This window comes from Lutra lutra, chromosome 12 (genome assembly GCF_902655055.1).
Source record: "Lutra lutra chromosome 12, mLutLut1.2, whole genome shotgun sequence".
Lineage (NCBI taxonomy): Eukaryota > Metazoa > Chordata > Mammalia > Carnivora > Mustelidae > Lutra > Lutra lutra.
Window position 1 is genome coordinate 41,728,751 of NC_062289.1, and position 10,824 is coordinate 41,739,574.

A 10,824-nucleotide genomic window follows, 5' to 3' on the forward strand; every position below is an offset into this window, starting at 1 on the left:
AAAATGATAATTGTTGGCATTAGTCTTTCAAATCTTAATTTCATAATGGAAATTCCTGTCCTTCATCCTATCCTCCAAAGTGTCAATATTAGTAAAAACCTTTTGGTTATATTCTTAGAGGCTAATCCCTGTTTTTTTGTTTTTCTTCCCCTCCCTCCCTCCCTTTGTCCTTCCTCCCTTTGGTTCACAGAACCTCTTCCTGTGACATATATACATGAAAATTAAAGTGTAAGAGGACATGGTTGGAATCTCTATGTGCCCCTGCTTTAATGTTTAATATAACATTAAATTTTCTCCTAAAATTAAGTGTGGGAGAATTTTTTTCTCCTATTCCCCCTGTAGCTGGGTGCCTGGTAGTTGCCAATTCCAATTCTGGGTCCAGATACTTCCTAGGTTAAGAAAATTAAGGGAGGAGAGAGCTCCCCTCAACCCAATGCAATTCAAAACAAAAAAAGATGCAGACATTTTCAGCATATTGTGGGAAAGAAATGCCACCAGGCAAAGGGTTCTGAGGTCCTTTTCAGGACCAGAGAAAGAAAAACTGCTGAAAAGAAATACTTGGGCCTTTGCTCTGAGGCTGAGGAAAGGGGGAGCCTAGGAGGGAGAGAGAGAAAGATGGAGAGAAAGGGTTCAGGAATCTCAGAGGGGAGAGACAGCATGTTGAGGAGGGCGTAGGATACTGTAGGCATGAAACTCAGGCTGCTCACCAGTCAGGGGGCCAGTGGGTGTGCTGCAAATCCCCGTCTAAGGAGCACTGTGTGCTTTGCCACCCCTGGCTGGGGCCTGGAGTTGGGAGCTTTCCTGAAATCCTTTTGAGACCTACCTCATCTGTGCTACTGAGAAGCAAAGTTAAGGTTTTATTGTTGTTATTACTGTTTTCGGTTTTTCTTTATAGGAAATGAATGTGTTGCCCTGACTTTCTGATGTTAAGTGCATAGTAAATAGGGGTTACACAAGCATTCAACTTATTAGAAATTATATTTCAAAGGAAAAAGGCTTTCTTTGTTGGTGAAGGGCTTGGAACATGATTTGACCTGTCAGTGAAAACAAAAACACTATTGTTGCATATTCTTCTTTGAGGCTGACAGTCCTGATTCCTTCCTGTAGCATGAGCAAGGTGGGAGCTGATACAAAGATGCTGGTTTTCTGCATTCAAAACTACCTTCTAAACTGCTGAATCATCTTGCTATGCTATTAGCCTTATTCTCTCTGAGATAAGATATTAAAAAAGTCTTACTTTCTTTTCAGGGGAAATGAAAGTTCTTAATAGGAGCTTAGAGCATTTTAGAATTCAGAGCAATGTGTGTGTGTGTGTGTGTGTGTGTGTGTGTGTGTGTGGCGTGTGTTTTTAAACTTTCAATAAAGTGATAACACAATCTGTTATAATTATTTTCAACTCCCAAATTTTATGCTTCACTGTAATGAGGCATATTCCTTCATCGGAACAGCGCCTTCACAGTATTTACTTGCTTGCATGTTCGCCTTATCATTAGACTAACAACTCATGAAGAACAAGGACTAAGATTTTAATTCTGTTACATAAGAGAAACTCAAAAAATGTGCCTTGATTAAAAATTAAAAATTGGCTCTCTTTTGGGAACTGGAACTCACAGGGCAAGTTCACAGGCAGAGTCTGGTATGGGTTGAATCGTGCCTCCTCCCAGAAACATATGTTGAAGTCCTAAGTCCCTGTACCTCAGATATGACCTTATTTAGAAAGAGGATTAATATGGATGTAATTGGTTAAATTTAGATGATGTCATATTGGAATACGGTGAGTCCCAATTCCAATATGACTGGTCTCTTTGGAAGAAGACAGCTGTGGGGAGACAAAGACACCCAAGAATGACCAGGGACCAGAGGGATGCACCTGCAGGCCAAAGAATGTCAAAGGTGGCCAGCAAGACTAGATGCTAGGAAGAAGATGGAAGGATTCCTGCATAGGTTTCAGAGGGGGTCCCAATGCCTTGATTTTCGACTTCTAGCATTCAGAACTGTGAGTCAATAAATTTCTATTGTTTTAAGTCATCCAGTTTGTATTACTTTGTTACAACAGCTCTGGGAAATTAATACAGACCCTCCTCGTGAAATATTTCTTAATTATAAATCTGACAGGGTCTTAAGGAATGTTCCCTTTTATGATGATAAAGTAGTATATTTTAGAGATGGGATGTAACAAGCTTATCTAGGCCAGTTTGGTGGTTTATGTACTGTATTTCCTTCTGCTGATATCAGTAGCCTTTAATTATTAGAGGTAGCTGATGGTTGTTGGCTCCCACACAACCTTAGTATGTGGTCGTATATTAAAGCAAAGCAAGTGGCAAAAAAAATGTTGCATATATAAAAGCATATATGAGAGGGCAGGGAAGGCCCCATAACAATCATCCCTGTCATTCTTTTAAGCTCTAGCTCTGAGTCTTTGGGCTTCAGTCACCTAAGACTGTACCCAGGAGCCCTGAGGTTCAGACCGTTCTGTACATTTTTGAGCAGAAAGCTGAACAGAGCCCTAAATTGCAAACATCACAGCCTACTGGGTGTGTTAGATTCTATACCATGTTCATGCCAGGACTGAAGGTCTTATGATGTGTTTCTTGTCAACCCACCTTTTGCAATCCCTCTACTAATTAAAGATTTTAAAATCATTTCTGCCAACTCATACTCTTTAAGTGCTTATGACAAAATAAAGATTCTTAAAGCTTTTGTAGAAGCTGCCTCTGGAATGAGAACTCCTGATAAGAGTGTTTAAAATGCTAACTAACCACTTTAGAGCATGAAATCCTGATTAAAATATTGTGCATTCTATCAAGTTGCCCTAGGCTGAACTGTTACACCAACCATCACAGTAATTACACTCAAGTGTTTTAAAAATAAATGTTATAGTATATGAGAGTTAATGATTTCATTTATTATATAAATATTTATTGAACATTTACTATGTGTCAGACACTATGCTAGAACCTGGAAGTACCAAGACATATAAGATATGTTCCTTGCCCTAAGGTTGTTCAAAGTCTAGTGCTGAGAAATATGCATGTTAAATAGGCAATTAATTGTGTTCCTATGGGAGTTGGGTAGGTAATGCAAAGCTACATATGGTGCATGTAATAACTCAGATATGTGTCTTTACAGTATCTCTATGCAAATGCATTCCCAGGATCATATATTGGGAATCTTTTTACATCTTCTAAATTCCTTTGCAACAAATGATTGGACTCCATGATTTTTGATATTTAATTGCTGACAGTGTTAAACTTCACCTCTTGATTTTCTTCTCTACATCCATGCATGTTAAGAAAGTCGGGATTCTTCCTCCTTTGTCACTGATTGAAAATGCAAACCACATTAGTTCTTGCCCATGTGTGGGATCCCTCAGCCAGGCTTCAACTATTCAGCACAGTAAAAACTCCAAACCAGGCTACCTTTCTTGCTCTCTCAAGAAGAAAGCTTGGGAGACCTGCCTGCTCTCCCTAAGAGTCTCATTATATAAAAACAGAGAGTAGAATGGTGGTTGTCAGGGGTTAGGGAGATGTTAGTCAAAGGGTGTAATCTTCTACTTATAAGATGAAGCAGTTCTGGGGACCTAATGCACAGTGTGGTAGTTATAGTTAACAATACTGTATGATATACTTGAAAGTTGCTTAAGAGAAAGTCTTTAATTGCTCACCACACACACACACACACACACACACACACACACTGGTAGTTGTGCCAAGTGATGGAGGTGTTAACTAACTATATTGTGGTGTTATTTTTCAATATATAAGTGTATCAAATCAGTGTGTTGGACATCTTAAACTTATACAGAGTTATAGGTTAATTATATCTCAATAAAGCAGGAAAAAATAAACACACATATATAACAAACAAAGACAATATATGCAAAATTACCAGAGTCCTGATTTCCATAATTGGTCATGTGGTCATAGTTGATATCTGTAGTTTCTCCTTTCAACTGCCCATTCCATGTTTCCCTTGCCCACAGCCAGAACCCCAGCTGCTCTTAGTTCCTTATTTGGTGGAGTGATCTGATCTTTCTTTCCAAAATGATCTGAATTCTTAATCATTCTGCCTTTTCCTGTGCTTGTAGTTTTCCATTCCATTCCATGACAGCAAGAAAATGGAATGTCATCTACACAGCTGCAGTGAACTGAATTCTGACAGCCATGTGAGCTGGGAAGAGGATCTTGAGTCTCAGCTGATAATGTAGACCTGGTCAATACTTGGATTTCAGTCTAGTGACACCCTGAGCAGAGGATTCAGCTAACTGGTACCCAGATCTCTGACCTACAGAAACTGTGAGATAAATTTGTGTTGTTTGAAGCCAGAAACAAAATAATTAAAACCCCCACACACATAAAAAGAAAAGTTTTTTGGCTGGGTTTGACCTAATCATGGGGGGCCCTTTGAGGAAATAACTTGAGGTCATGGAAAGGGGAAGCAATAATAGCTCTTCTCCTGTTGATCTGAACAAATAATTTGCGGTATGTAGAAAGGATTCTTGGCAGGGAACTTCCAGAAGCTTCTAGAAGTTAAAGGCTCCTGTTCTACAACCATAAGAACTGAGATTAGTGGATTTGGGAGACGAATACAGCTTTCAATGGGGTCCCAACTCTGGTGACATCTGGAGCAGAGGACTCAGCTAAGTCATGCCTGATCCATGGAAACTGACATACTGTAGGTGTACTGTTGTTTACCAGCCAAGTTTGTGGTTCTTACACAGTATAGAAAATTAATACACATGTTTATGTGAGCATCTTGGCATTTTAGAAAGATTCCTTGATAGTGAGGTGAAAAATAATTCAGAGCGTTATGTATTAGTTTCCTACACTGCCTTAACAAATAACCACAAGCTTAGTGGCTTGAAACAACACCATTTTACTATCTTACACTCCTATAGGCCAGAAGACGGACATAGGACTCAACACTGGGCTAAAATCAAAGCGTCGGCATGTTACATTTCCTTCTGGAAGCTCTAGAGAAGAATGTGTTTCCTTGACTTCTTCAGCTTCTGAAGACAAGCTACAGTCCTTGGTTTCTGTCTTTAAAGACAGTAATGTTGCATCTCTCTGACTCTCCTTTGTCATTACATCTCTCTCTTTGACACATCCTGGAAATGTCCCATTTTTAAAGACTTGTGTGGTTTGATTGGGCATAACTTGAAAACCCAAGGTGATCTCTCATCCCAAGGCCTTTGACCTTAATCACATCTGCAAATTCCCTTTGCCAAGAAATGTAACACATCCATAGGTTACAGAGACTAGGTCTTGCAGAGTCACTGTTCTGCCTACCATGACACATAGTTAGAGGCAGGGACTTGAGTTTGGAAATTAATACAGAATCTTGGTAAGAAATGATGACAACCCAAAGGAAGTTGTAGTGGCCAAGAAAGAACAGCCTAAAGGAATGCTAGCAAGTAGAAGGCTAGACCAGACTTGTACATGGAGAGTGAAGGAAAAAGGAGACATAGAAGACTTGAATAGTTAATAACTAGGTGAGAGGCAGCATAATTTATTGAAACAGGCTCTCATGATGAGAAGATGATAGAGGTAGAATATGAAAATGAGATCAGTATTTAATAGGTTGAATTTAAGTTTTTGTAGGACATTGAATTATAAATGGGCAGCAGATGTACCTTCAAAAATAATCACCCTAGACATCTGCTGGTCAAGAAAAGGAAAGTAGAGCATGTGAGCTAATTAAAATGTCCTAGAAGACAGAAAGGTGAAAGTGACCAGCAAAAATGAGAGTCAAAGTTGTAATGTGAGATTGTAGGTGAAGGTTGGAAAGAGACATCAGCTGGGGAGAGAACTCTGGGAACGATTCAATGTACAGGCGATAAAGAAAAGAGAAGCCAGCCAAGAGGACTGACTGGAATAGAAAAAAATATAAGAGGAGAAATAGCAGAGTACAGACAGTGAAACAGATTTTCTAAGGAAGGGTCAGGGGACAATACTGCAAAGGGATCAGGTCAGATAAATCACCAAAAGACTTTACACTCAGGAAGGTTTACCGGTTTCAGTGGAGGTAACGATAGTGGCTGCTGGCAAGAGGGTGGGTTAAGAGAAGGTTTATAGAGGTTTATGTCTCCTTTTCTTAAAAAGTTTCAAATAACTTTGGTAATCATAATGAAAATTAGAGTTTTTGTTTTGTTTTGCCTTTTATTTTGCCTTTTATTTGTTTTTGTTTTTGTTTTGTTTTGTTTTAATTCAATTTTTTCAGTGTTCCAAGATTCATTGTTCATGTACCACACCCAGTGCTCCATGCAATACATGCCCTCCCTAATACCCACCACCAGGTTCACCCATCCCTCCACCACCCTCCTGTCTAAAGCCCCATTTGTTTTTCAGAGTCCACAGTCTCTCATGGTTTGTCTCCTGCTCTGATTTTCCCTAATTCACTTTTCCTTTCCTTTTAATGTCCTCCATGTTATTCCTTATGTTCCACAAGTAGAGTTTTTGTCACTGTCTTACATATATATGGACATACACTTCTGGTTTTTCACATTGGCATTCAAAGTAAGTGATGGGAATTTTCACAGAAGGGTAAATACATAGTAGTAGTACTCAAAAGGGAAAAATATTGAGCCAATTTTCGGCATTCTTATTAATATGGCCAAGATGGGTGTTTTAAGTGTAAAAATTTAATTCAGATTTTGCATAAGTGGGAGTTGCAATTATTTTCTTACACAAAGGAATTCCTACTTTGAAGAAATAACTTCTAATTACGTTCAGTTTAATTTGAATGTAAATGTGTTCTTGGCATTAGGACCCTGCTGAATCTAACACCTGCTGTCTCAAAAGGCTAATCATTTGAAGTTGTTGCAGCTTGAAACAATCCCTTTTCATAGCTCCTGTTTCTGAAATGACCATTTTGAAGCTCTCGTGTTTGAAATTCTAGTTTTTTTGAAAAATTAAAGAAAAAGATTTTTAAAGAAGAGAAGGCACCAACAGAATGGCAAAAGAGAAAAAAAAAAGAGCACATTGAAATATGTTAGTTTTAAAAGTGAAAAAAATTTCTTGGTCTTCTGCTCAATGCTAATGAGACACAGCCCTGGGCCCATGGGGAAGATAATCAGGTTTAACATTCTCCCTAGTTACTAAGAAGGCTATTATATCTGAAAACACATTTTAGTCTCACATAAGTAAAGCCTGTTAAGAAAAGGTTGACCCTATGGTTTGTGAATCAACAGCCTTGGCATTGTTCGATTAAGAGCTGTTAATTCCTTCCGAAGCCTGGTTTAAGTCCCAGGAGTCAGCTGATTAACAATGAGTGTGGTTTTGTTGAGCCATCTAAGGAGGATGACATCAGGTTCCCAGTCAGAATTTTTCTGATTCTAAAACTCTCTTTTCTTAGGAAAGGGTGGGTCTTAATATTCAGCTACAAAATAATATACGAAAATTGCTTGTTTTCAGGTTGTGACAATTTTGACTTTACCCCTCTGAGAAGTTTTCCATTAGGTAGTAATTTTCTTCTTTCGGTATTAAATCCACATTATTATGGTATTTGTTAATTACATAGGATGTAATGTGTCAGGCATTGTTCCAAATGCTTTACATATATTCATTTATTAGCTAGCTATGTAAAATGACAGTGCTCTTGGACAGAAATATGTCTTCTTTTAGAGACAAGTAAATTTCCAATTTCACAACAGCTTAATTATTATCTTTTCAGTTAATGTATAATTGCCAACTTCCTATAGTATGCTCTTGGAGTTAGCAGGGGATTGAGAGATAATACAGTGAAAGGCACCGAATAGAGGTAAGATAATAAATGGGTTAACATTAGATTAGTTTCATTTAATTATGTTCATTAATATAAATTATTGCTGCCCTAAGGATTTTTTTTTCATGTCAAAAAAGAAAAAGGATTTTGACATTCAGTTGACTGACAGCCGTTTCTCCTTGTGCTGATACTTTCTAGTTGGATTTGGATGATCCTAAATGATTTTTCACCCTTGGGCAGGGCTTATCTAGCTTTTTAAATAAGGGCCACTTCCTTACAGTTTAATCTGTTTCCAAATCTGATTCATAAGAACCTTATTATCTTAAAATTCATTTAGTATTTTATCAATTAAAACAGAGTACAGTTGCTACGGTATAAAATTAACAAATTCTTCAGTCCATGCGATGTAAGCCACTGATTTCTTCCTTCTTCGTTGTTTGTATAATACCATCTAGACTTTTTAAAAAAACATAAATGCAAATAAGAATGAGAAATACCATTAGAAGTCAGATGTAGATTCAATTCCCAGCCCCTTTCCACTGTTTCTTTGCTAGCTGCAAATAAAGAAGGCCACTTGAATGAGAACATGAAGAGGCTATTCAGAGTTTGCTATAGCAAAGGAATCTGCTACTATCACTTGCGTTTGTCAGAGACTCAAATGCAGGTGAGACGAGGGGGAATGGGAAGGCTTTAGGCACATCTGACTGGAGAAGACAGGGCAGAGAGAAGCTGGCTGTCAATGGCCAAATCATGACTGTTGTGAGCTGGTTGTTACAGAGGCTGTGGCTCCGAATTCTATTGTCATATATGGTCTGGCCACTGTCCCTTTGTATCTTCAGTCTCTCACTGGAATCTGAGGGTTGGGGCAACAAAGATTCATTTGTATCTATCACATATGTAGGCACAAGTCTAGACCTGGAGGGATTCTAGGGGTCTATGAAGACCCCTTAAACTGGAAAAGATACATTGGATCCAAGACATAAAGAGAAAATCTAAAGAAACAAATAAAATAATTTTAACTAAGTGTCCACAAAATGTAATACTATGCCATCTTCATAATTTGAAAATGGTTTGTGGGCTAGTTTTTTTTTTTCAATTGACAACACTTGCAGAGAAGTAATAGTCAGTTATAATTAAGTGGTGGGCCCATAGGCAAATAATTTTAAAAACAAATTCAAGATACTCCTTCCAAAACTTTGAAAACAAATTTAACGTGATTCACGGGGGTATGCGATGGATTTGATACGATGTGGGGTGAGGTCTCTCACTGCCAGAGTGCCCTGTGCCTGTGGGAGGAATCCACCAGCTCCAGCTCTTGGCCTCCGTGAGATCCTAAAATGGCGGTTCAGTTGACAATGAGGATAATGGTGAAGGTGCACTTTCACATTGTCCAGACTCATTCACTTAACTCTAGTTAAACTAAAAATTCGGTTATCATTCAAGCATCATTATAATTTAGATTGTGGAGGAGGAGCCTTCTGGGATGCTTTGGATGCATCAGAGTGGCAAAGACATATTGTGCAGTTAATTAACCTCACAGAAAGGAGAAAGAAAACTACCCAGCAGCACAAACTTGACTTATGTTTATTTTTGTATTTGTGCTTTTGTCCTCATTTGGTTTTCTTCTCCCCAGCCCACTGCCATATGCTGCTGGGACTCAGCTGTAATTATCTTACCCACAGACGAAACACAAAATGAAATAAAGCAAACAGAAACTTCACCATCACAATTCCGGACCCTGCTCTACAGAAAGTGTCTGCAAGTTAGCATGAGACAAAACAAGTTCTTTTATGTGGACAAAGAATATTGAAAGCATTTTTCATGCAAGCTTATAGGTATGGCCACAACCAACCCATGACTCAGACGTCTGACCCTTTATTGACACCCACAGAGATTTAAAAAAAATTCTACCTACCACAGCTGCACATTAGAAATAGCTGGGGTACTTCAAATAAATTCAGCCCCCAGCTCTACCACAATCAAATGCATCAGAAATTTTTTTTTAATTTAAAGATTTGATTTATTTATTAGAGACAGCATGCATGCACACGAGCAGGATAGGAGCAGAGGGAGAGGAGGACACAGACTCCCTGCTGAGCAAGGGAGTCTGATGGGAGGTTCTTCGCTCGGACTCCAGGTTCATGACCTGAGCCAAAGGCAGATGCTTAACCAACTGAGCCACCCAGGTGCCCCTAAAGCAGAAATTCTGAGGTAAGACTCAGGCATTGGTATTTTTGCACCACTGTTTTCCAACTTACCTCTGCTACATTTGGCTGGTGATTCAGCCTGACTGAAAGCAACTGAATCAGGCTCTCCCTATGTCTGAGATCACAGTATAGCTATGTGTATTCTCGATGTGTCTTCTCATTTGGGATAGTTTTTGCTGATGAGTAATTAATTAGTAGCCATTCTCTTGTGGCATAGTTAGTAAAGATAAACTATCCAGTTGATTTCCAAATCTAAGCAACTCAGAGCTGCAGATGTGAAGCATTCTGAAGTGAAATTTCAGAGCCTTTTTTTCTCTTTCACTCTTTTATATTGCTATGAGAGACTTCTAGAAGTCAAATTTAATTATTCTGACTGAAGAGATAAATTGGCCAAACAGAGGAAATTCTTTCATATTTTCAGAAAAGTGATTGATGCAGTGTTTTTGCAGATCTACTCTGCTTAAAGTAAGCCAGTAAGTTTACTTAACAAATAGATTAGAAGGTGGTAATTTACAACTATGCAAAGATCCGATTTGGAAACCAATTCCCACGAAGTCCATTTTTTCTTAAGTTTAGATGACAAAAAATAATGCATGTTTAATGCTTCCTTTTTCACTTATTTCATAGCCAGAGAAACTTTACTAAAATTTGTTGCTTGATAAACAGAGAGTAGTTTATTAAACTTTGGTTAAGTACTGTCAGTGACTTTTACAAAGAAAGGAATGGCCCACCTGAAAGAAAATTGTAGGGCAAAACTTTAGGCTATCTCCACCTCCTATGTCATCAGGGAGGTACAAATAAAAGCAACAAAGAGACACAGGTACACACCTGTGAATGTGTGAAAGGCCAAGGTCTAAAACTCTGTCAACACCACATATTGGTGAAAATGTGAGCA